The following is a 27,217-nucleotide window of genomic DNA, read 5'->3' on the forward strand; positions in this document are numbered from 1 at the left end:
ATTAGCGAGGAGTGGGTCATGACAAGCACTGGCTGTGAAGGGGGCTGGGAAGTCCAATATAGTATTTTCAACCTCTTACATAGGAGATGGGCAAAGAGGAATAGGGCTCGGAACCACTGCTGAGGAGGTCACAAACATCTGACACAGAGTATAAACTCTTAGAGATCAACAATTGCGTATTGTTGCAAATAAAACAAAACAAAAAAAGTAATAAAATAAAATAAAAGTAATAGCAGTAAATATATTAAAATAGTACTTTGAAATAATGAAGTTTTTTCTTTAAGATATATCACAACAACCATTTCCTTATTATTGAACTTAGATGATTTTCCAAGATTACACTACTGTATTTTGGCTAAAATAGATACACTAATAACATCATCCTGTATAAGTTTTTCTGCTATTAGATTATTTTAAGTATAAAATAACTCCCAAAGTCATAGGGATGTAATGTACAAAATAGTGATTTAGTCACTAATACTGCACATTTGAAAATTGCTAAGAGATTAAAACTTGAAAGTTCTCATCACAAGAAAAAAAATGTTTAAACTATGTATGGTGACAGATGTTAACTATTCTTCTGCGGTGGTCATTTTATAATATATACAAATATCAAATCATTATTCTGTATACCTGAAATGAATATAGTATGTTAAATATAACTTTAAAAAAAGCTATGATTATTTTCTATAACTTAAAAGATATTGTCAGTCTTTCATATAGTCACAATAACTGTTGCAATTAAAAATTCTTGAAATTAGGAGCACCTGGGTGGCTCAGTTATTAAGTGTCTGCCTTCAGCCTAGGTCATGATCCCGAAGTCCTGGGATCAAGCCCCACATCAGGCCTCCTGCTCAGCTCCCTGCCCACTCCCCCTTCTTGTGTTCCCTCTCTTGCTGTCTCTCTCTGTCAAATAAATAAAATCTTTTTTTTTAATTCTTGAAATTATTTATATGAAATTATGTACAATATGTACATGTACATGTTACATATAAATATTACAAATTTGTAAATTTAACGACATCACCAGAATGGTGATAAATACCATTATTTAGATGTGTTTTTTGTTTTGTTGGGTTTTTTGCTGATTCCCAATGAATACAATGCTACATTGTATTTCATTTCTATTCTTTTCCTTTTTTCTGTCAAGGAGACCAGAGGACTAAACCAGCCAGGGAGGATCTAGATATATGACCACAGTTGGGGCAAGGTAGCTTCTTACTCAGAGTTAAGTTAAACCAAAATGTTAGTAGTCTTTTGAAGGGTATCTCTGAAGAGTAAGTGCAAGAGTTCTGGTTAATTTATTTTCTACCTTTTTTTTTTTCTAATTATAAATTGAATATGTATTACTTTGATAATGACTATAAAACAATGACAATATATTATTTTACTAATTAGTTGGGCTTTGATAGTGCTGGCATAAATGTGAAAGTCAAGAAAAGGGTCCACACAGGTGATCAGAACATGGAAAACCTAAAACGGGGAGACGGAGGTGGAGAGATAAATACACGGCCAAGGTCTGGGGAGCCCACTGCATTCCAGGGCAGCAGACAGGAAGTTAAAAACAAGGACCTCTCCTTGTGGGACCTCTCCTGAGCAACTGAAGCCGGGCAAGAGAAAGTCTAGACCTTTCAAAAGTCACATCAACAGACTTGATGGCTGCCAAGGTGTTTTCTTACTGTTACGGTTTCTCCTTCATGGAATTATCTATTCATGTCATAAAACTTGATTTTGTAATTATAATGTCTGTCTATGTATTCATTCATTCCACAAACACCTATTGAGCACCTGCTATGTACTGAACACTGTTGTAACCACGGGGATGGAGCATTAAACACAACAGACAAAGCCCTAGCCAGAGAAGAATGTGAATAGTTAACAAGAAAGAAAAGGAGGGGAAGGGCATAGAACACATCTAGGAGAAGCGGACACCTCTTTCTCAAAGAGCAGGTCAGAGGAGACTTCTCTGATAAGGTGCCATTGACCGGGACCTGGATGAAGTTAGAACCTGAAACAAACAAATGTCTGGATGAGAGCTTTGTCTGACTGAGAGAAGAGAAAGTAAAGAGGTCCCAGGACCTGAGACTACCGGATGTGTTGACAGAAAAGAACAAGCCCAGGGTAGCCGGAGTGGGTAAGTGAGATGTGGATGCAGAGAGACCTGGAAAGGGGGATCCCACAGGCTCTCACAGATCAAGCTATGAAGTTGGGACTGTGCTGCCAATATAAGGGAGGCCCCTGAGTTTGCAATGACAGGCATTTTAGAGGAATCACAAGTTGCTGTTTGGAGAATGGATCGGAGGCCAGAGTGAAAACTAAGAGACCCATCAGAGGTTATTGCACTAGTCTTGGGCAAAGGTGTTAGACATGTGGACCGAGGGGGAGATGAAGGATCCTGTGAACAGCCTTCTGAGTCTGGAAAACTTTCCAGGCTTGAGCTGACAGGATTTGCCAATGGGTTAAAGGTGCCACATGAGAGAAAAGGAGGAATCCAGGATGACTCCTAGTTTCTCACTAGGGCCATCCTAAGGCCTTTGACTGCATTTTGGAACATGGTGGGAGGGGCAGGTTTGGAGGAGAAAAATCAAAAGTTCTGGTCTCTTCTGTTTGACATCAGGTATCCAAGTGAAACTGTTGAGCTGGCGGTTGAATATATTTGTTTGGAGTTCAGAGCAGAGCTCCGGATGGAAGTTTAATTTTAGTATCATCAGCGTATAGGTCCTATTTAAAGCCACAAGCCCAGATGAGATCACCAGAGAGTGAGTGCGGGTGGAGAAAAGAAAAGGCCCTTCAACAAGTGGAAAGTGGGGAGATGAGCCAGCAAAGGTCACCAAGAAAGAGTGGCCGGAGTGGTGCCAAGAGACCTAGGCAGGTTCAAGGTCATCAAGAGGCGCATGAGGCAATTGTCTTAAGAATTGACTCAATCAACTATGCCAAATGCTACCAAAATGTCTTGGAAGACAAAAAATTGATCTGCTCCGGGCTTGGTGAACACCTAAGCAAATGCCAATAGTGGGTAAAAACCATGTAAAGCAAACATCTCTCCCTGCACTGTTCTAAGGCGGCATCCACAGGCTTTAGATCTGCCTTTACATAGGTGAAAAGACCAGTGGGTTGGTAACAGAAGTTCTGCAAGTTGTTAAATCCTGAGGAGGTTGTTCTGAGGATTAAATGGATGGTAAACTAGAAGTCTGAGGGGCGGGGTCTGGTTTAATGGGATCACCCGATAATGGCAGCATTAGCTATTACAGTGACCCTGGTGATTTCCATTTAATTTTAAGCTTTCATTTCAGGCTGTTGCTTAACACTGTTCCGAAGACAAGCACTAAGTTTTCTGGAAATGATTGAAAGTAATCACAACATCATAGAGCTGAAAGGGCTGTAGAGATTATTTACTCCAATCTCCTCTCTTGACAGGTAGGAAAACAGATGGAGTGAGATTAGGTGACTTTCTCCAGATCACCCACACCCACCAAATCAGGAGTGGAACACAGGTCTCCCCATGGATTAGTGACAAAAAAGCTCACAGGGAGAGACAGAACGTTCCATGTCAAGGGATCTATTTCAGGTAACTGAAGCTTGTTCCTTTCAACCACCAAAACTTAATAGCAATCATTATGACCATCATTATCGCTCTCGATTGAAATTGTCTACTGCTTTGATGAAAACACTTTTCCTAAACAATGGAGTTGTTTTAGTCTAAAAAATTTGAAATTCTTGAAGTCAGCTTTTCTTGTTATATTTTTTCTTTGCCAGCTGCTTTAGGCTTTGAGAAGTCCTTTTGACTTGTAAAGCAAGTGATAACTTCATATGATAGTGTTTATACAATATTGTCAAAGTGATCACTTGATACCTTCTAGAAAGACAGAAATCTACAGAGTTAAGAACAGCAACAGGCACATAATTCTGTATCTAAGAGCATCCACAACTATAAGAATACATTTATTTATATTTTATATACATGCAGAATTGAAGATATTATTCAGGAGATTTAAGTACACAATACCGATCTGAAACTCACAGAGAAATTAATCTTAAGTGAGTCTGTACTATCTCTCCTTCAACACTTCAGAGTTTATATGGAGTTCATATATATTTAGTGATTGAAATGATTTGTATCTCTGTAGCATTTTTCCATAGAGAAACCCCAAACATCATTTTATTAAACGCCTAAACACTCCCATGAGAGACAAGAATCAGATCTTACTATTCCTATTCTAGAAATGAGAAAACTCACATCCCAAAATGCTAATATGTCCAGAGGACTTACATGAACAATAAAAAAAAGTTCCTTTCTTTCTCCTTGCCAGCCAATCTTTGAATATCATCTAGAAATCTGAATTTAGCCCTCAGCATTTTCAATGTTCCAGGAATGGATCTTGTGAGAAAATAAAGCTCACTGATTCCTGATACTCAGAAATCCATTCTCAGACATTTCCTATTACTAGTGACCACAAGCTCAGCCTCTACCTGCCTCTAAGGTCATGTGGTCTTTGTTACTACAACCACCATGAATCTATTGCATTTCACTATTAAAAGTAAATTGTCAGTCACTTACATTCTATCCAATCTTGTTATAGTAACTAAGCTGTGCATCTCTAGAAAGTGAAGTAGCAAATAACAGATCAGCAAAGCATTCCTTCTTTCCCTATCTAGATTTTAGTGCCTGTGAGTGACTAGAGGTATTGTTGGATGCTGGGCATGTGGAATATCCTGGAAGAATAGGGTGGTTCGGAGGATTAAAATTAAAGTAATACACATGAGGTGCTTTTTTGCTCAAAGAATATGTTTAATAAATGTTAGTGTTTGTTACTATTAGTATTTGCAGCTTAGCTTGTAGAAATTGGGAACAGCCAATAATTAGTTCTGGTTACCATTTATTAAATTAGATACAAATTTCATGATAAGATTACATAGGAGATTATCGTATTCCCCATTCCACAGCTAAAAAAGTGGCAGACTTGGGATTTGACCAATGTTTCTCTGATTTTACCAAGCTTGTTTGTTTGTTCATTTGTTCATTCATTCATTCACAAATACTTACTAAGCTCCTATGTACTAGGTACTGAACTAGGCAAAGAGGTTAGCAAGACAGACCTGGACTCTGCCCTCACAGAATTTGGAGTCTAGGGAGGAGTACAGACAAGTGAAACCCAATGTCCTGATGTTGCAAGGCTCCCTCCCATTCTTGCCCTACCATTTTGAATGCAAACCCCCTGCCCTTCTCTTCATGCTCCTAAAATAAATTCACTATTATGCACAGATGAAGGATGTTTCACTGAGGAATGCATAGAAGTAGTGTACACTTCACAAGGCTCAGAGTTTCTCTCTGAAAGTCCCCATAAACATCTTTGTCTTCATTCTACATCAATCTTTAACCTCCTCATCCAACCACCCTATTCCACCCCCAGTCTCCCAGTCTAGGGACAGGACCCTGGCCCTGGGTCTGCCCTGAAAGCTCACTTATGGATCTCTTTTTCTTATGAAGGCTACTTAAGTCTTACATCTTAAGTGTCCAGTGAAGTTCTCCCATGAGGAGGATAGATCTTCCTTATAAGGTGGCCAGAGGATTCTAAGTACATTATTATTTTTCTGGTCCCATAAGTCAGCTGGGAGGTCTATTAAGATATGATCCCCTGTGTTAAAAGAGCACATAAGAGAGACCTGGAACTTGGACTTAGGGCAGCAAAGGAGGTGTCCTGGAAAAAGTGGCATCTGAAGTGTGATGGATATTATGGTTGCCCTAGATGTCCATTGTTCAACTCTTGGTAACCACCCTAATGTGTGGTAGTGATTAGAGTTGGTTGAGAGGGGTGATAGTCAGAGCTTCTCTATGAACCCCACACGCTTTGGGGGAACAGTTTCACCACTCTCAACTCAAGTCTAAAAGCCTAAATTCATCCATCCCTTTAGCCAGTTATTGGCCCCGGTGTAAGCAAGGCATAAGCTACAGTATGACTGAAAAAGATGTGGGAAAGAGGGGAGTTTGGTTGAGGAGAAGGTCTGGAAAAGAAATACTATCTTTTCTTTAACGGACATGAATAAGGAAGTGCACAAAAATTTTTTAAAGATTTTATTTTTAAGTAATTTCTGAACTTTGGACCCAAGTTCAAGAGTCACATGCTCTGCCGACTGAGCCAGCCAGGCACCCTAGGAAGTACACACACTTAGTCATTAGTGTTGGCTATCTGATCACCACGAGGACCAGCAGCCTCAGCAGGAAGGTTATGTTGCCCAGCAGAGTGAAGAGCTGTGCAGAAATTCAACCTTTCATTACCTGGTAGAGCTGCTGAACTGACCTCAGTGATGTGAGCCTCCCATGTTTAGGAAAGTTTGGCTTAAGTTTTCTGTTCCTTACAATCAGTCCCAAACTAAATAATACAGAAGGTGAGAGTTGACCAACAAGTAGGCAAGTCCCTTATCTATAACTTACAAGTTCATTTAAACGCAGTTTGATTTTCAGGGAAAACACAAAATACAAGAAAACTCCTACATACACTTAATTAGCCTGATAAAGAAATTAAAAAAAAAAAGATCACATTAAAACACACACACACACATCACACATACAACTTTCTGAACTTAAAATGAATAGGAACTACTTCATGTGACATTTAAAAAGAAAACTTCAAACCTTTGTTAGAACATTTAAAAGATGACAGTTCAAATAAGAAATAGAGACAATTCCAAGGTAAAAAGACAATAATATTAAAATATCTGAACCAACCAACAGAATTATATTCGAGTTTAATTAAATTTATAAATTTAACACTATTCTGATTGAAAGCCCAATAATTATGTTCAATCCACAAAATCATTTGAGAATGTATGCATAAAAATAATAATTCCATCAACAGGGAATATAGAAAAGAAAGGCAGTGAGGTTCCTGCCAATATCAGCCATTAAAAACTTCTATATAATAGAATAAGGATTAAAGAAATGTGTTAGATAGATCACAGATTAATTGAGCCAAATAAAGAGACTTAAATGGCCCAATAATTTATAGAAGCATTTGTGTAGAATAAATGGAAATAAAACTATATACATGAATATATATACATACACACGCATATACTTTTAAAGTATTTTAATGTGTCACAAAATAGTATTTTTATAATATAAGGAGAGAAGGAAGGTGTGTGGCAGACACTCTTAGTTGACTAATTCAATGGTCTTTCTCAACCTTCTTCTCTTTTTGTTGTCTTCTACTATTAAAGCAAGAAGAATTAAATTTAGCTAGATGTGACCATATGATGTAGTTCTGACTAATGGGACATATGTGAAAGTTTGCTGGTAGGTTTCTGAGAAAATTTTTGTTTTCCTGATAAAAGAAACTGATGTGGTTCCCATTGCCCTTCCTTCCTGCTGCTTTGAATGCAACATTCTTCCTGCTTTAAATATAGATAAGATAGCTTGAGTTTCAGCAGCCATCTTGGAACCCTGAGGTGGTAAGCATAAGGGAAAGGCAAGGAGAATTTTAGAGTCGCCAGCCCCAAATCACTGAGACACTGAAATGATGCCAAAAGCTACTATATCAGTCATGGTTTGTTTCATTTTGTTTTTGAACTTTTTTTGTATCTGATGATGTCTTGACAGCTTGAAAATCTTACTGGCCAGGGAGAATGGCCCTTCCAGGGCTAGCTAATATCTCAAGACAGTAAAAAGCTTACTTGTACTTCTCCTGTACTCACCTACCACCCCTTTTATTTAACTCTTACACACCAACCTAATATTTCTCCAGTCCAAAAGCACCTCAGGGCCAGGTACCAGGCAACTAGAGAGACCACCCTAGTAGCCCAAAACCCACCAGAATTATTCAAACTAGTCATTCGTAACCTGTTTACTCTGACCTGCCTTGTCTTGCCTACGGAAACCCCAGTAAAGGCTCCAGCCTAGGCCTTCTCTAGTGACTGCTTCTGACCAAAATCTCAAGCTTCTCCTGCGGTCCTGTGTGGTATGGCATGCCCTCTTCAAGCAGGAAATATAAGTAGTAAATTCTTTTTTCCAATGGCACAGATCTCTCTGTGCCATTACTCAGTCACTGCTGTGAACTAAAATCCCACAGGCACATTTCAGGAAAGCTACCAACCTCTGGACTTCCTATAGAGTGAGAAAACTAGACCCCTATTTGTTTAAACCACTGTTATTTGGATTTATGTTACTTGCAGTCACATAATCATAACTGGCCCAAGAAATATTTGATAAGAGGTATAGAAATTAGTGATAACAGTTTTAAAAATAGCTAAGACTTGACATAATTAGCTAGATAAACGAATTAATTTTTTTATTATGAGAAAAGAACAGAACATTGACTAAAAGACTTAGCGGATCTGTGGAAAAGAACATTTTCCCGCCTGAAACTTCGTAAAGAGTTATAAGGAAAGTAAGTGATGCATGGGGAGGCTTGGCTGGCTCAGTCGGTTGAGCGTCTGCCTTCAGCTCAGGTTGTGATGCTCACATGGGGCTTCTTGCACAGCAGGGAGACTGCTTCTCCCTCTGCCTGCTCTGTCTGCAGCTCTCCCTATTCGTGCTGTTACTCTGATAGAGAAATAACAAATAAATAAATAAGCTCAAATCTTAAAAAAGAAAGTGACATATATAAATTTTAAACTTCTGTACAAGGAAAAACAGGAAAAATGTAAGAAAAGATATAGAATATGAAAAATATATATCATTCGTGATAGCATATAAGATCATATAAAATATAAAAGGATCCTATTCAAATTCATGATATTTCTTTACTCTGATACAGAAATGGATGAAGCATATGAACAAGCAATTCCCTCAAGGAGAAATAGAACCAGTAAAGAAAGGCCTGAGAAAATGTTCACCCTTGGTAGTCATCAAAGAAATGCAAATTAAAGCAACCTTGAAATGTTACTTGACACCTACTAAATTAGCATTTTTAAAAAATGGATGGGCTGGCAAGTTGCTAGTGATATGGGTGTTCCTTTCAGGTGGTGCTACAAATTGGTATCAGCTTTGAGAAAGCATCATGGCAAGTAAGGAGAGACACTCGTGCCTTTTAACCAGGTGATTCCAGTGTTTGCAGTTAGCCCTAAGGAGAATTACTGAACAGAAGCGGAGAGACACCCTCAGCACTGTTCTTCAGAATCAATTCAATTCAATTCAATTCACATCTATTTTATACATTCCACCTGCCAAGCAGAGGCAATAGGGAATTGGAAATTAATAAGACACTGTGTCTGACCTCAGGCGGCTCACAGTCTGGCAGAGCAGTCAGATAGGTAAACAAGTAACACGACAAAATTGTGCAAGGAGTCCAGCCAAAAAAAAAAAAAAGCAACACAGATGAAGTCAGAGGAGCTAGATTTTTATGACAGGCTTACCTAAGGGGACAAGGTGAAACTGTAGGCAAAAAGGGACAGAGAGTTAAAATAGGGACAATGAGTCATCCAGCACTATCAGAATAGAGATTCCAAGAGAAAGTTTGTGGAAAAACCAAGATTTGTGGCAGAGTGCAGAGAACTTTTTTGACCTTGTTTGACATCTGTAATAGTAAAATGTGGAACATTCTTAAATCATCAGCATTGGAAAGATCTCTTCATGAATTATGACACAAAACAGACCATCATCCCACCATAAGAATGAAAATTATGAATAAGTATATAAGACACTTAAAAACACTTACAATATGCAGGCAGGATACCTGCAGAGAGAGCAGCTGCTGGCCTTGACAACGCTGAGCATTGGGCCCAAACCCACCTTGGCCCTTTTTATCCCCCTCAAATTTAAAAAATCAAAATGTAATTCACATGCTGTGAAATTTACCCATTTGAATATACGATTCAATGCTTTAACATATTCACAAAGTTGTGCAACAATCACCACTATTTAGTTCCAGGACACTTTCATCACTTGAAAAAGAAACTCTGTATTCTTCCTGGTCTTGAGCAACCAAAAATCTACCTTCTGTGTCTGTAGATTTGCCTCTTCTCCACCTTGCCCTGAGAGAAGCCGCCCAAATTATTGCTGCCCGCCCCAAATCGGGGTAAAGAGGGGCAACAGCTGGTCAATATTCTGACCCCAGTGTGGATACTGGGCCCTCCCCCAAGTACAGCTGCCTCAAAGCCAGTAACCACCACCGATTAAAGGTTCAGACATAGCACAAGGGAATTAAATGTAGGCTCATGTAACTCTAGAGACTCCATAGCTAGGCCTTCCCTGAGGTGAGCACCCCCTCAGCTCCCTCTCTCAGTGTGTCTGGGGAGGAAGTATACCTTCTGGTGGAGCATTTTCATTTTTCCACTAAGACATTTGTAGGAGACATGGTGAGTGTGGTGGCTTGGTCTCTGGCTGCCCTCCCCGAATTCATTACCTCTCTTCCTCGCCAGCCTTCTTTTCTGCCAGACGCCATTTTGTTCCCTTCCCAGGGACACTGAGTGCAAAAACTGTGGCTCTCTGTGGAAATGATCACAGATGTGTTAGCTTGCAATTTGGGCTTGCTGCTTTCCTGACTGGTTAAGGAGGACACTGCACACATGATGGTGAAGCCGGACCTTCCCTGTTTTATGCACTATGACATACTCTCTTTGGTGGCCTCAGGGGTTAGAAGACCTTATCACACTCCTGACAAGCAAACTACAGCAATAATTCATCATCCCGTCTCTCCCCAACCCCCCAGTACAGCATGAGGCAACGATGGGGGTGAACCACGACACTGTTAAAAGCACAGACGCAGAGGTAGCTCAGCAATGTGTTAGAGGGAGCTCGGACAGGAGTCAGGATACGAGGGTTTGGGTTTATTCTCTCTGTTCTCAGTTCCTTCATCAATAAGGTGAGAGGGGGAATAGAATGAGGCTCCAGCAGTTCTGCTAGATTAAAATTCCTGAGTTTCTGTGAATTAGTAAGGTGACTAATTTAGGGACCCACCTGGTCTCAGGGACCTTGTAAGAGAGAAGAGAAGAGGAAAGAGGAGGGGAAACCCAGAAAGGAAGGAATTTAGGGAAAAGGAAGGGGAGGTTCAGGAGATAATGGGAAGGAAGAGGACCAAAGGAGATGGGAGAGACCGAGGGAAAGAAGGGGAGGGGAGAGGTGGGAACAAAAGGAGGGAAGGAAGGGAGCAGAGGGGACGAGAGGAGAAAGCAAAGGAGGGGGGCGACAGGAGATGAGGCAGTGGATGGACCAGAGGAGAGAGGACAGGAGTGAAAGAGCGGGAAGGCGCGGTGGACCGGGGGAGAGGAATGGCAAACTAACAGACTTCACTGGGAAGAAGACAGGAAGAAGGGAGCTAACATTTCCCATGTCCTACTAAATATCAGTTCTCCAAACCACCTTCATGGTCAGTACCAATACTGCTCTCTCACCAGTGAGGACCTGAAATTTCAGATTCTGCAGGCCTCTCTCCTGCATGCTGAGTGAGTGATACCCCTTTGCCCCGAGGGATTCTGGTGCCGTGAGACTTCACAACAAGCTGGATTAAGTACTGTGCCCCAAATCTTCACCGAATCAGTCTTGGTGCTGAAGTTCAGACTCGGGCCTATCCAGTTCTGAGACCTGTGTTCTTTCCAGTTTCGTAGGCTGAGAAAAGAAATGCAAAGAGACGTGAGGAAAGGTTTCAGAGTGGAACACCTTTCCATGCATGTAATAAAAAATGGGCTAGGAAATGGTCTCAGTGAAATCCATTCCAAAAAAAAAAAAGACAGAAGGAAAACGTAGGCTGTGTTAAGTAAAACCTATTCAATTCAAGGGAATAGATTTAAGATAAAGTCTCCGAGGCGTTCCCAGGGCAATAGACCTTTTCCATAATTAACCCACCTCCCTCTGGACTGGCAGCAGTAAGAATTGCTGGATTTAACAGTAACAGTTTTTATTCTCTAACATATTCACAAGCTTTAAAGCACCTTCACATTCATTATTCCTTTTGACCTTTCACATAATAATAACAAGAGTTCAAATAAAGATTTTGGAATAAGACTTCAGCTTGATTGCCACCCCGGCCTTATGAGCTGTATGACCTTGGGCTGATTAATTAACCACTCTGAGCCTCAACTGTCTCTCTCTCATAAGATGGGGATAATAAAAGTGCCTACCTCATAGGGTTGTGGTGAGGATTCAAATTGGTAATATACGTCAGTGTTGTCCAACATGTACTAAGCACTAAAGAAATGCTAATTAGCATCATATATATTTGTCTCCAAAATTATATGACATTTGAAAATAAGCAGAAAAGATTACTGGGCCTTCTGTCAGTGTAGTCTTGAGATTCATTTTCTATTGACTTTATAACTCTGAAGGTATAGGGGCTAATGAAAAATTTTTTCTCATGAAAATGCAAATAATTTTTGTCCAATAGAGTAGATAAGCATAAAGATCATAGTTTATTGTCCTATTGGACATTTATTAGTTTTGTATCTAAACTGACCATCTTTTACTTTTTGTATTAAATAGTGTATACACACATGTACACGCACATCTTCAATGCTCTTTTGACCAGTTTTAACATCTTAATGTCCCCCTCAATAAATAAAAGCTTTGCCATGTATTATTATATTTGCCTGAGAGATAGGATTTTATCCTTCTGAAAATTATGCTTTACCCTATGAGACAGCTCCTACAGGGAAGCCTGTCCCCCTTTCCTTGGGAGCCTCTGAAAATCAAAGTGATCTTTTACTTGCCTGGAGTTAGGAACAGAATTTGGTTTTCTCAAATTCCAGTCCCAGTACTTTTTGGCTCCATCATATGCCTTTGCCTAAATGATATACAAAAAGAGAATAATAACAATAAAGAATATAATACAAAAGAATCTGAGGCTTCAGCAGTTTCCGGGCTGTCTTCACAGACATCTCTCCATCAAAGAGGGATGTGAGAAGCCCCATGTGAAGCTGCTTTCTAAATGTTCTGCTTTTCTGCCTGTTTTTCGAACCCAAAGAGGAAAAAGGGACAGTCTTTAAAGACAGCAACGGCCTAAAAAAAGGAATGAGGTGGGGAATCTGATCATTCACTAACCTAGTTAAAGGGAAACTGAAACTATTCTATGCAAAATAAATTTAATCTATATTGATGAGGTACAGGGAGATGGGGGTTGAATCTATCTTGGAACTGGAGCCAACTTGGCATCTCAGAAGAATTTATATTCTCTTTTCTCAGCAGGAGAGGAACACAAGCCTTCAAATTTAGAAGGGCAATTAAGAATGAACCCTGTGTCAAGGCGCTGCACTCTCTCTCTGGGCTCTGGACGGAGAACATACCTCAGCCTAGCGTGTGGTTCTCAGCATCCAGGGGCCCCAGCTGTTCTGGAAGCAGAAGCAGCGAGCAGAGCTGAGCAGTGGGAAGGTGAAAGTGGAACCAGGGTTAATTTAAGACAAGTAGTGCCTGAATTAAGGGCAAGGAGCCCCTTTTACATGTATTAGAACTGCAGATATTTTAAAACACCAGAAATGAAAATTGCGTTTTGTATTTTTAAAAAATTCCACTGACTTTGTAGTTTGGCACAGTTGGCTCTCATTTGTGCAATACTTTCATCTCTACATTTCCCTAGATTTCCTCCGACCTCGCTAGCTGCTCCTTCTCACTTTCCTTTCCTGACTGCTCATCCTTGATTCCTCAATGTCATTTCACACAAGAGTCATTCCATTCATTCCTTGGCCCTATCTTTCTCCCCATTACCTGGCTAAATGTCAGCCATATGCTGATGTTTCCCAAATTTTATCTAGAGCCTCAACCTCTTGTCTGAACTTGGAACGAATATATCCAGCTGCATATGTAAAATCTTCACTTGGATGCCAATGATGCCAATGATCGACTTAAACTTCATATGTTTAGAACAGAGTTTTTTATTCTATTCCTTATACTCTACATGTTTTACACCCAAAGAACAAATTCTGGGTGAGGGCCTTTGTACATGCCGTTCCCTGGGTCTAGAACCCTCTTCTGCTAGTCATTTGCTGGAGAGCTTTTTGTTGTCACTCAGATCTCAACTAAAACATCACTTCTTTTGTGGAGCTGTCCCCACCTCTGCCCCTTGAAAGTAGCCCCCCTTTTGCCAGCACCACCAACAGTCTTTCTGGTGGTCGTGAAGATAACCAGCAATGGCCCCATAGCCTCACATTTCTTACTACATGGAATTCTGTTACTTAAGGGTTTGTTTGATTCTTCTTACTCCCACCCCCCTCCCAACCCAACAGCTCTGCCCCTGCCCCACCCCGACAGAAAATGAGCCTGGGGAGAGCTGGGACTCATCTGTCTTAGTCACTGCTGTTCCACTAACATCTAGGCCCTTAACAAATTGTTACTGAATGCATATATGCATGAACAAATGCCTCTCTGGGGATCTGTTTTCCCATAAAACCAGAGGGTAAGTATCACAGAAAGCCTGCATAATAACTGGGAAGGAGGAAGATACCAGTTCAGGCGTGACCTTGAATTTCTAAATTGATTCGAGGATAGTAAATGCCATGGGGACAGTAAGGCAGGCAGAAGATGTTGGGGGTATAGTAAGCAAATAGAAAAACATAAGGAATTAAATTTTCCTTAAATGTTCAGAAAACCTTTGAGAGACAAACATAATCATTTTATTTTTGTTTTCCTGAGTAAAGATATTAGGGAGAAAATTATCATCTATCGTATTATCGCCATCATGCCATAAAATAAAGTCCATTTAACTTCCAAAAAGGAGAAAAGACATAAATAACCTTCACTATTTTTTTTTAAAGATTTTATTTATTTGAGAAAGAGAGCATGGGGGCCAGAGGGAGAGGAAGAAGCAAACTCCCTGCTGAGAAGGGAGCTAGACAAAGACTCAAGACTCCATCCTAGGACTTTGTGATCAGGACCCAAGCTGGAGGCAGACGTTTTACTTACTGAGGCACCCAGGCGCCCCAACCTTCACGGCTTTTTAAATTGAATAAACTTATTTTTATGAAAACTACATATCGGCTTCATTTCCTCATTTGCCCCTTTTATTGACTTCATGTCTTTCACTGCACCGTCATCTTTCAGAAATGTCATCCCTGACACATGCGGGATCGTAGTTCAAGATCAACAAGCAATCATCGGCAAGTCTCCTAAATCTACTTCCTCCCATGTCATTGGCTGGTTGAAACTCTCTAATAAATGTTCTCTACTAGGGTATTGTAGTGTGTGTGCAACCTAAGAAACCTAACACTGAAATGTTAATTAGAAGTTTCCCCATACATTAACCAATAATGAGGCCAGACATACCAAAATGAAAAAACAAAAACCCACATAAGATATCTGAAGTAAAGAAACGAACCTGTATGTGTGTGTACACATGGGTACGTGTATGAGTGTGCATGTGTGTGTGTAATGCATTAAGAAGATAATGGTGGATTGACACAGCTTCCCTATGTAAGGAAAGTTAGTAGGAGCTTCTGAAACTAATTACCACAACATTCATGATCACAGTCATGTTACACAGAGCACAAAGGATAATTCCCTTTCATTTTACTGTAAATGCTTTTAAAGACGAATGTCTTTTTAAAGAATAAGATGAAAAGGCACCCATAATAGAGACAACTGGAAAAAAAAGTGTTTAGTCTACTGAGGAAACTAAGAAACAAAACCAAGTGAGGCAGATGATATCAAGCATTATTTACATTTGCTGCTGAACCCAACTATTTAGGAGTAACGCCTACGTGAGAAGGAGAATATATTTTGCAAATGGAAATGTGAATAATTACCTTAGATGACCTACTTCATTATGAAAAGAGGAAACTCTGCTTGCAGAAAACATGCAGAATACAAAGGACAGTGAGTGGAAATGTCGTAAAGGGAGAAGAAGAAAGATTGTGGGCTGAGGGGCATTAGCCAGCTGGAATCCGAAAGAAGTGGGGGCAGCTGGGACATGTGTCACTGTCCATTAGATGCCATTTTAAGAAATTAATTCGGGATTCAGGAGGAGCATCGGGTGACTGTAGTCCTACATAAGAAGCAAATAACAATAAGGACTAAGTGTTCTAAGCATTTCACTGACCCACGGGCTTCTGGAGGGTAATGAACAGGGACACTCTCTGGCTCACTAGATAAACAATAATAAGAGAATCATAATAGTTCCAATTTGGAACCCTCCCTCTGCAGGTGGCAGCTGCATGATCCACTCAAGTCAAAAAGTAAGAAAACTCAATTAGCAGCTCTCCGCCCTCCAGCCCCGCCCCCTCTGATGAGGGGAAGGAGTAGAATGTTCTCCCACACGCTCCCTAAGCTGGGGGCGGGGGGAGTGCGTTTTTTTGAGCTTCTGAACAGCAGTCAGGATACGAGGCTGTTCAGTAGACTGGCACTGCGAACCACAGTTCCCCTGAAGAGCTTTGGTGGAAAATGATACGAGTGGATAGATCTGAATTCCCAGTAAAACCAAAGCTACGCTCCCTATTACGTTCTAGTAGAAATTGTCATATTTTAAAGAAACACTATGTGTGATTTCAAATCAGATTCAAAATCTTACCTTTCGATTCAGCAAGCAGTCAGCAGGCCTTTTCCTGGTACTCAGGGCAAGCAAAGGTAGTGGGTACCAACTTTCCTGACCTGAGAACAGCTTCCCAGCACAGTCCTCCTGGAAACATCTTGAAAACAAAGTGGCTCCCAGACACTGTCCAATCACTCCCCCGCTGGGCTCTGGCAGTCAGAGCCCACTGTGGGCTTCACTCCTGCATACTCCTGGAAATGCATACACAAGCAGAGGAAAGTAGGTCCAGTGACCCTGGTTTACTTGAATTTTAGTTGAAAGTTTGCAAAGAGTGCGGACATTTTTGCTTCAACATTCGTCTCAACTGAATTTAGTTTAATCTTTCCCTCCTGGGGAAAGTCTTTGTGAACAGGTGGGTCCAGCAGGTGAGAGGAGTTGGCCGATGGGATCTAGGCTGTCTGTTCCAGCAGCCAGCTGTGTGTCTTTCTGACGTGCTGCATCACCCTTCTCTGAGTTGTCTTTTTCTTAGCCAGATGATCAGAGAGTATTAATGATTTTTAAGGTCTTTTTGAGTTCCAGAATAATATCGTTTGGTGTTTATAACTCTGTGCAATTGGACAGAAGTTTTGAAGAAGTTTGCCCAAGAATAAACTGGTAACCTCATTCCATTGTTGCAATGACCAAGATCACTGGATTTTATTTTTTTTATTTTATTTTTTTTTTTAAAGATTTTATTTGTTTATTTGACAGACAGAGATCACAAGTAGGCAGAGAGGCAGGCAGAGAGAGAGAGAGAGGGAAGCAGGCTTCCTGCTGAGCAGAGAGCCCGATGCGGGACTCGATCCCAGGACCCTGAGATCATGACCTGAGCCGAAGGCAGCGGCTTAACCCACTGAGCCACCCAGGCGCCCCGATAACTGGATTTTAAAAATTTCAGCAACTATAACCACTTACTGGCTTGATCATGCTTTGCGTAAAACTTACGACTGTGCTTTTGAAAGAGTTACAATAACTTTTTAGAAAATAAGAATAACCATGTTTGATCAGTTGGTCTCCACCACATCATCTGACCTTGGGTATGGACATGAGACACACAGCTCACAGCGTTGTTTTCTCTCCTCCCCTCATGTCAATAGCTCAACCTTCTGCTGCATCCTGGATGCTTCTCGCTGTATTTTACAACTCCCCTTTCTCTGTCCATTCCCTAAATGTTACTTCCTTAACACTCCTTCTCAGGACTTTTCCTCTCCCATTTTATTCGCTCTTTGGATGATCTCACCCTCCACCCACGACGGTGTGCAATAAACGTTCAGGTTTGTGCTGTTTGCTGATTTCTGCGGTGTAAATACTCTCATCACTGCTGATTTCAAGCTACCAGTCATTGTGGAGTTGGAAACTGATGCACAAAATTGGCCCTTCCAGCTGTGAGAGCCAGCCTCCAGCGCCTACCACCCCCATCACTTCCACTACCGCCCACATCTGAAATCTCCCTCTCTCTGTGTGTGTCTCTCCCACTTCTGAGTTTGTTTCACATTTCAAATCTCCTTGAATGTCACAACTTCTCAACATCATCAGGAGCAGAAGGGACAGGCAATCTTCCTAGAAACCTTTTCCTAGATTCCCAGTTTATCAAAAGAACCCTGGATAGGAGTGAATGACGCAGGCTAGGGAAAATATGCTAACCTTGAATTCTTGTGTGGTTGCAGCTTTAGAACAATGGAATAAAACCACACGCAGGTACGTGGGGAGAGCAGTTTTCCCAGCAGAGAATGGATGTTCTAGCTCAACCATCCTGTGAAGTAGTTTCTCTGGGGACAAGAAATAAAAGGCAGGGAATGCTTTGAACCAGAGTAGAGAAAGATCTTGTGCCTAAGACCAACTGAGTCTGGATCTGAGATACAGCGAAGCCTCGAGTTGTTCTATGAGAAGAGGAATTGCTGTTGTCACATGCAGGCGGTGAATGATGACACCACATTTCTGATCTAGCCACAGCGTGAAGGCTGACAAGGAGAGGCCCAAAGGGACCCAATTTCTGAAGATGCCAGACTGAGGCAGCCATTCTGGACCTGGTTAGTCTGGAGAGGGCACATCCCGTTTTCAAGGCTGGAATGGGGCCCGCAGGGAGCAGTCACATGGACGTCAGCTGGTCCCACAGAGCAGGGATCTCAGAAGGGCATGAACAGTAGCAGCAGTGGCAAAGCAGCAAGATTAGAAGGTTAGAGGGGAAGGACCCAAGGGACTTGTTCTGTAGCTCAACTGCGAGGCGCTCTGCGACGCTGAGAAATAACAGATAGGACACTGTGACGGGAGCTGGTTTCCAGCAAGCAGCTCTGGGCCAGGCTCTAGGCTGTAAGAATTTAGGCATATGAAGGAAGAATAAGTTTATGTCATTATCACAGGCTAACGGGGCCAGGGTATTCCCCCGGATGACATTTATTCCCATTGAATTAGACCAGTTACTTCAATGCCTAAGCCGGAAAATGAGGAGTCCTTTGGTATTATTCTCTGACCTACCCCACACATATTCAGTCACAAAGTTGGGTCATTTCTGTCGCCCCACATTGACTTGAATCCATCTTTGCTCTCCATGCTTGCAGTCCTTCCTTCAAGCCCAGGCCCTCCTCCTTTCTCACGTGGGCTTCTCTGACAGCCGCTCCAACTTGCCTCTCTAACGTCTGTCTTGCTCGCTTCCATCCATCCGCTCACCATGTTTTTGCAGAGTGATGTTCCAAAACAAAAAACAAAACAAAACAAAACCCCAACCATACAAAATATCTGTTCAAGTCACTCCTTTGCTAACAACTTTTGAGGATAAAATCCAGACCCCTTGGAACGGCGTATGAGCTCCCTCACGAGCTGTCAGGCTCACCCCTGCTTCCCTCGTACCACCAAGACAACAGCGTCATCTAGACGAGGTCGGGGGCTCTGGATCTTTTCCTTACCTTCCTGTAGTGATAACGTAGTTTTAAACTGTCATGCCTTTCTTCCATTTTGCCTCTCTTCTGGCTGTTCCTTCATACCACTTTCTTCCTTCCTTCATTCCTTAAATGTCGATTTCCCTGAGGTCCTTAGCCCAGCTCTCTTTTCTGTCTTCCTGGAAAATGTAACTCATTCCTGGAGTCTCTGACTCCCAGTCCTCTTACATTTCTGCTTCAGGTCAGACTGGACTTCTCAGCAGTCTATTTCTCAGAGTCTATTTCTCCGAAATAGAGCTCTCCCACCTTCAGATGGGTGTTGCCTCCTGTATTCTCCACCTTAGTTTATGTCTCTGTTTAGAACTTGTATCTGCTGTTTACAGCTGCCTAACAAATCACCTCCAAACACCGACTTAATACAACAGCCATTTAACAAGTCTGTGGATCACCTGGCATCTCTGCTGCCCTGACCCAGACTCCACTGATCCTGGCTGGGCTCTAGAACATGTCTGGAGCCTCAGCTGGGACAGCTGCACCAGTGGGCCCAGATGGTCTATATTCCAACAAGTTAGCTTAGGCTTATTCACATAGCAGAGCTACAGAGTTCCAAGACAGCAGAAACCATTTCAGGCGTCTGAAGGCCCAAGATGGGAACTAACACACTATCACTCCCACTGCATTCTATTGGCAAGAAGTCACAAAGCCAGCCCAGGGTCAGAGAATGGAGAAATGCACAATGCCTTCCAATGGAAAAAGCTGCAAAGTCAAACTGCAAGTGGTATGGATACCCAGAGTGGTGGAGGAGTGATACACGGGAGTAATCCTGGACACCCCCATAATGTGGTAGTGGGTGGTCATGAAGGGCGCTAGCTAACATTCACTGAGTGCCTAACACTGCTCTGAGAGCTATCTCAAGGAAAAGACAAATCTTGCAAGGTGTTTAAGGTTATTCATTAAAATCACCTTTTATTTTATTTACAGGGGAATTGCAACTTCATTATGAGATGATACAGAATATGTGTAAATTTTAACCTACATTTTATGGTATGGAAATACATAATCCCAATTTTTTGTTTGTTTGTTTAATACTAAAACAAACATGGTTACTTATCTAATGCTTTGCATTCTCAAAAGCACTTGGGTCAATAACTTCTCATTCATAAAACAACTAAATTGTGTCAAAATTCCTCATTCATTATTATATTCTTGTCCTAATAATAAGCAAACCACTTTGAGCAAGAATGATTTGAAAACACAGTTGCATCGTTTAAACAACTTATTCCACAAGGATTAAATCAAAACAAAATATTTTTCACTTAATGGAACCTTCAATTTATTAATCCCCTGCCTTAGACTGGACTAATTATGGCTTTCAGGACTTTCTGGATATTTTCTCCCCTACTTTCATCAGCTAAATATGGGCAAAGAAAACCCAGACTAGAAAAGGATACAAAATATACAAAATTTATATGTATCCCACAATTACAAGTATTCACAAAGAAAATAATAGAAAACTAGTGCTCATCAGACTTTAAAAGAATTTTCTCATTCTTCCAAGTTTAACAATAATAAAATAATAAAATTACTAATAATTTTAATAATAAGTAAACTGTAGCCTCTGGTGTTAACTTTATAAAATTATTAATTTTATAATTAATATTAAAACATATAATTTATATATTAATTTTAGTATGTATAATTAATATAGTGACATTAATAATAAATTTACAGTGAATTATATTGATTATATTCATCTATTAATATATTAATAGTATATTGATTATATTATATTAATTTTGTATTAAATGTATATAAATATATGCTAATTATATTCCATTAATACAATTATATTATATATTAGCTTTCTTCCCAATAGGTACTTTACGTTATTTCATTTAGTTTTCATAGTAACTCTAGAAAGAAGTTGTTATTTTAATTAATTGCTTAATTTACAGTTGAGGTCATGAAAGTTTGGTATGGTAAAATATACAGCTCGATGCCACACAGCTACTAAATGATAGGGCCAGGTCTTAAATATATATAGCTTGACTCCAAGGTCATTCTTGCACAAAATGCTAAATTGGCACTGCTCTCTCCTTTATTTTCCACATCTAAAAGATTCACCAATTCTACCTGTTTTCCATTTACTGACCTAGCTCCTTCTATCCAACACCACTGGCCCTGACTTTGCTCACAAGATCATAAATTCTTTTTTTTTTTAATATAAATTTTTAATTTTTAAATTAAACCTTTCTGTTTAAGGTTTTATTTATTTATTTATTCATTTATTTTAAAATTTATTTTCAGTGTAACAGTATTCATTGTTTTTGCACCACACCCAGTGCTCCATGCAATATGTGCCCTCTCCAATACCCACGACCTGGTTCCCCCAACCTCCCACGCCCCCCGCTTCAAAATCCTCAGATTGTTTTTCAGAGTCCATAGTCTCTCATGGTTTACCTCCCCTTCCAATTTATTCTTGCCTAGATTAACCCTTTAGCTTCCTGATTAGTCTTCTTATTTCTAGTCCTGCAGCTACAGCACAAAACCAGTAACTTTCCTCTGTTATTTAAAACACAGTGAGATTCCTCACTCCATTAGCTTGGACTGCCATAACCAGACACCACAGACGAGATGGCATAAACAGCAGATATTTATTTTCCCACAGTTCTGGAGTCTGGAAGTTCAAGATCACGGTGCGAGTGGGATTTATTTCTGATGAGGACTCTCTTCCTCGCTTGCAGATACCTGCCCTTCTGACAGTCTTCACATGGCCTTTCCTCCTTGTGTGCACAGAGAGAGAGAGAGAGCTCTCTGGTGTCTCTTCCCCTTTTTATATGGATACCAGTCCTATCAGATTAGGGTCCCCCTTTTATGACCTCATTAAACTTTAACTCCAAATATAGTCACATTGAAGATTAAGGCTTCAACACACGCTTTTGGAGGGATGGTGGGGGGGGGGGGGGGCGCACAGCTCAATCCATATCAACTATACACACACACCAGAAGAGCTAAAAGGAAAAGGATGAATAGTACTGGTTGTTGGAAGCTGGAACAACTGAAGTTCTCATATACTGCTAGGACTTTAAATTAGTTCAATCATTTGTAAGACTGGTAAAATCCAATAAAGCTGAATATATACTAAGCTTATGACACAGATATTCTGCTCCTAGGTATTTTATCCAGTGGAAATGCATACACATACTCATCAAAAGACATATGCAAGCATATGTCACAGCAGCATATTCCTTATAGTCTCACACTGGAAATAACTCAAATATTGATATGTAGTAGAAAGTTTAAATAAATGATGGCAAATGCATATAATGGAATATTACAACCCGTGATATTGCATGAACTGCATTCATACATTACGTTCAGAAACATAAGGCTGACTGACAGAAGAGCACACATTTTAAAATTCCACTTAAATAATATTCAAAAACAGGCAAGACAAATCTATTGTGTTAGAAGTTAAGCAGGCAGTCCCCCTTGGAGAGGGAAGTAGAACTGGAAGGGAGCAAGATGGGCCTTCAGGGGTTCTTTTTACATTATGATCAAGTTTCTGGTTACCCAGCTGTGTTCAGTTCATGAAAATTCATCAAGTTGAACATGTATCATATGTGCATGTTTCTGCATATATTTTACATTTCAATACCACTCTTTCTTCAAAAAGAAATATTTTGAAGATTCTGTATCACCCGAGAATAAAGTCCCAGTACTTCAGCCTGGCCTAATGCCCTTTGCGACCTGGTCCCGGGCCAACCTCTCCAGCTCTAGCTGTACTAATCCCGGCTTACACTCCAGCCAACAGAAGCCATCACCAGACACTACGGTGCATCATGCTCTCTCATGCTCACCTCCACCTGAATACCATTCCCATTTCATTTAGCTAATTAACTCCTTTTAAAACTTGGATCAGACTTCATTCTCCAGCAAGAAGTTTTTCCTCACCAACTCCCGCCCCCTAACCCAACCCAGACTGAGTTAGGAGTCACTGCTCTGTCCTCCTTTAAAATTCTATGAACTTGTTACCCTTGGTCCACCGCACTTCATTTCGGTTTCTAAATCTATCTGATGAATTGTGAGTGTGATGAGAGCAAGGACTGGGTCTTCACCTCTGCGGACACAGCATCTAGTGCAGGGACCAGTATGTAGCAAATGCCCAATGAACAATAAATGAATTAATGAAGAGATTAATGAAATTTAGCTAACTTCTTGCTTTTGGTGCAGAACATTTCTTCAGTTATTCCAGCAAGAAAAGTTGAAGAAGGAGGAGGAGAAAGAGGAGAAAGAGGAGGAGGAAAGGAGGAAGAAGAGGAAGAAAAAAAGAAAATAATCTGGCCGTACAGACAACATCATGCCCAAAATTTTGCAATGAGTTTTTACAATGAGTCCTTTATTCCCCATGAACATTAATATTGGGGAAACCAAATATATATTTCTTAAAACATATAATAGTCATATTGCCCATTCCCTAGAGACTGTCCAACTGTACAGAATGATTGCATTCTTCTGAAATATGGGTGAAGTGTTAATGTTCTTGGTTGGCTTGAAACTCAAGAAATTCCTCTTACATCTAGATTGGCCATGTTCCTTGGGTGGATCTGCCAAAAATTCCTCAGATATCCCAGTCTGGGATTTATGGACTGAGAGGTTTATGATATTTCAGAGTGTAGAATGGGCTATTGTTTTACATATTAGACAAGTCAAGTAACTGCAATGAAAGCAGTGATTGGGCTCCGGGCCTAAAAAGTGAATCAAATTGACAGCAGCCATTTTTCTCTGCAAGTTCCAAGCAGGCTTAAAACCAGGCAAAATGTTAAGCGGTGATCACACTGGGCTCTCAACAATGTTTTTCCTACTTCTGAATTTGGCCTTCAATCATGGCTCCACAACAGAAAGCGAGAAAAGGTACTACTGATGTGAGGTAGGATGATGAGGATATTGCTGTGATGACGATTCCTGGTAATGAAGCCTGCATGATGTGCAACAGAACACACATAAATGTGAAACATGACCTCAAGGAGCGTTAAGGGAAAGGTAAAGAAGTACTCATCTAACTAGCTTATGCATGTAGTGCACAATCTAGATAGAGAAGCAAGGCCTCCAGCGAGAGCATTTACCCACCCAAAACTTAACGACGACTTCTTACCCACTCCCATCACTAGGCCCAGGCCTGCAGTCCCATTTATACTGTTTCTGACCCCACCCACCCTCTTGAGCCACAGCTGATTGGGCCAGACATAGGCACCTGACTCAAGCAGGGCCAATCCAATGCTCTCGGTTTGGAATTGGGCAGTAGGTAAGCCTGTGCTCCCAAGGAGGGCCTGTGGGGCTGCCTACCCAGCGATTTGGGGTACAAAGGAGTGGGAAAGCAGAGAAGAGTGGGCGGTAGGGAGAGAGAAGAGATACAGTGGACTATCAAGGCAGGATGGGGCTTGGTAAGAAGAGATCAGTTCCTGACAGCTTTCAGGACCTGCTTTTCAAACCTCTGGAGAGACCTGGATATGTTCTCTGACCGAGTCTGGCCTGCTCTTCATCACGGAATACCGTGTTTTTGCTCATGCTGGTTTTGGGTGGGTTTCCGAGGTCGCAGGACTAGGATACTTGCGCTTTGGTTTTCCAGCATGAAGTCTGGCTCACTCCCCCAGTGCCTTTGGAAAAGGACAGAGAATGCAACTGAGGCCCGCTCGGGTGAGGGGGATTGTAGCTACAGCGGTCGGGGTCCCCGGCCCTTGCCCTTGCCCTTGCCCTTGCCCTTGCCCGCTGGAGTTTTAGCTCCGAATACAACCGGAGCTTGCAAGCTGTTGGTTAGTGGGGGTGTTCAAGTAGTTCTTTAAAACGGAAAGCATGACACCGCGAACGATGACATCCGAGCGTCAACAATACAAAATTAAGCCTGTGGAAAATTTCAATTATGATAGCTAACACAGGAAATTGCATTTATGTATGGAAACTAAATTTAGAAGCCTGGACAGATTGACAGGATCCTTCCTAAATCCATGTAAATAGCCCATGCCAGGTGCCAGGAAGTAACTGTGGGAGCGAGACCGCCTAGGTCAGGCCTACAGGCCCCTTGGCTATCCTCAAAAAACTGAAGGAAGAAAAAGGGCTTTTCTCTAAGGCTAGTTAATTTTTCGGAAGTCTCATCCTCCAGGTGAAGAGAGAATTAACAGTGTTGGAAAGAATCCTTTTCAAAGCTGTTGCTCTTCTCTCCCCGGCTTTGTGTCTGTAAACAAGGAAAGGGTGTGGTCAGGTCTTGGATTGGCTCTGGGCAGTGTTTTGGCAGCACTAGCTGACTGCCTGAGGCAGAACCCTGAAGAAAAGGGGAGTGTGAGTGTGGGGAAGCTCTCAGGCTCCTTCCCTTCACCCACTGCGTCCCCCACTCTTAGGGGTCCCTCCTTCCCACAGTGTTCTTCTACCACTTCAAATCCCGGTGACGTGGATACTGGAGTCAAAAGCAGGGGAATGACCTCCGTGGTGGTTCAGTAGGGTGAGGACGTTGGAGTCAGGCAGGCAGGCTTAAAGCTCTGATACAATCACCAGTGCTTCTCTCAGACCCGGATGGGAGGGGCATCTGCCCTGGGCTCTGAGGTCTAGAGAGCTTTACTATGACCCTTCTCATGGCACGTCTCACCCTGTGGAGCTAAGAGTCCACTAGGTCAAAGAAACTTGCCTAACAGACCCTGTATCACCCTCTCTAGACTGTGAGACCCCACCCTGTGCCAATGGCCCTGAGCCTATTTGCAGGACCTGTGCAGGCCTCTTCCCAGGCGTGTCCTCCCCAGGGTATATATCCCCTAGATACCAGCATGGCATAGGGGCAGCTGTTTGTAGAGAGTACGGACATGAGTTGGACAGTGTGTGCTGGACTGTCTGTTTAATAGAGTTTCAGGGGTGGGAAGAGAAGGGCACCAGGCCAAGGACTGGGGCATTAACTCATTGTGCACTGCCTCTTTTTGGCTCAGACTTTACAGAAGACTTTTCTGCTCAGCATTTTCAGAAGTCTAAAAATTCTAAATTTGAATCTGGCCTTCCAGGTTGTTATGAAGCGGAAGAGATTTTATTTAACTGTGAGCTTGATGTATAGTTTTTGCCATGGAATGTGGGTCTCAAGTTGTCCTCTTGCTGTAGGCCCCCTAAATGTTGGAAGTGGGCCACATTACCACTGCAACACTGTGTGACCTTAGGTAAGTTAGGTCAGGCTTCTGAGCCTTAGTTTTCTTATCTGCAAAATGAAGGCAATAACCCTAGCAGTTATTTTGAAAATTTAAAATGTAGTTAGCTTGGGTGCCTGGGTGGCTCACTTGGTTGAGCATCTGCCTTCAGCTCAGGTCATGATCCCAGGGTCCTGGGATCAAGTCCCGCATCAAGCCCCATATGGGGCTCCCTGTTCAGTGGGGAGACTGCTTCTCCCTCTCCTTTTGCCACTCCCCCTGCTTCTGCACTCTCTCTCTCAAGTAAATAAATAAAATATTTAAGATATATATATAGATAGATATAGATATAGATATAGATATAGATATAGATATAGATATAGTTCTATTACTGTTATGTGCCCTTTGGCGAGTTACTTAATCTCTGTGCCTCAGTTTTCTCATCTGTCAAATGGCAGGATGCTAATAGTACCTGTCTTCAGGGTTGTTATTAGTTGATGTATGTAGGGGTTTTAGAACAGCATCTGGCATGTCATAATGCTATGTAAGTGCTGGTTGTTGTCATCTACTGCCCATTATAACCACTACCGCTACTGGCCTATTGGATTAAAGGAAAGAGCATATGCAGTGTATAGGTCACAGTGAGGCACACCTCTGTCACATTTTTTAGTTACTTTGAGACTTGCGTCATACCAGACTCATCCCGTGCTTTCAAAATCCCCACCAGACTTCTTAGGAAGCCTGAAGCCGGTTCCTG

At 41.4% G+C, this 27,217-nt stretch overlaps 2 long non-coding RNA genes across 2 annotated transcripts; one reads left to right on the forward strand and one right to left on the reverse strand.

Moving 5' to 3' along the window:
- Positions 1-1,892: 1,892 nt before the first annotated feature.
- LOC116595579 lies at positions 1,893-14,711 on the forward strand. The gene is made up of 3 exons (XR_004287747.1): positions 1,893-2,134; positions 3,418-3,568; positions 14,677-14,711. It is a non-coding gene; the product is annotated as an uncharacterized LOC116595579 (long non-coding RNA).
- Positions 12,638-16,537, reverse strand: LOC116595580. The gene is made up of 3 exons (XR_004287748.1): positions 16,425-16,537; positions 13,213-13,282; positions 12,638-12,713 (listed from the first exon to the last, which is right to left on the reverse strand). It is a non-coding gene; the product is annotated as an uncharacterized LOC116595580 (long non-coding RNA).
- Between the last annotated feature and the right edge of the window lie 10,680 nt (positions 16,538-27,217).

This window comes from Mustela erminea, chromosome 7, assembly GCF_009829155.1.
Source record: "Mustela erminea isolate mMusErm1 chromosome 7, mMusErm1.Pri, whole genome shotgun sequence".
Lineage (NCBI taxonomy): Eukaryota > Metazoa > Chordata > Mammalia > Carnivora > Mustelidae > Mustela > Mustela erminea.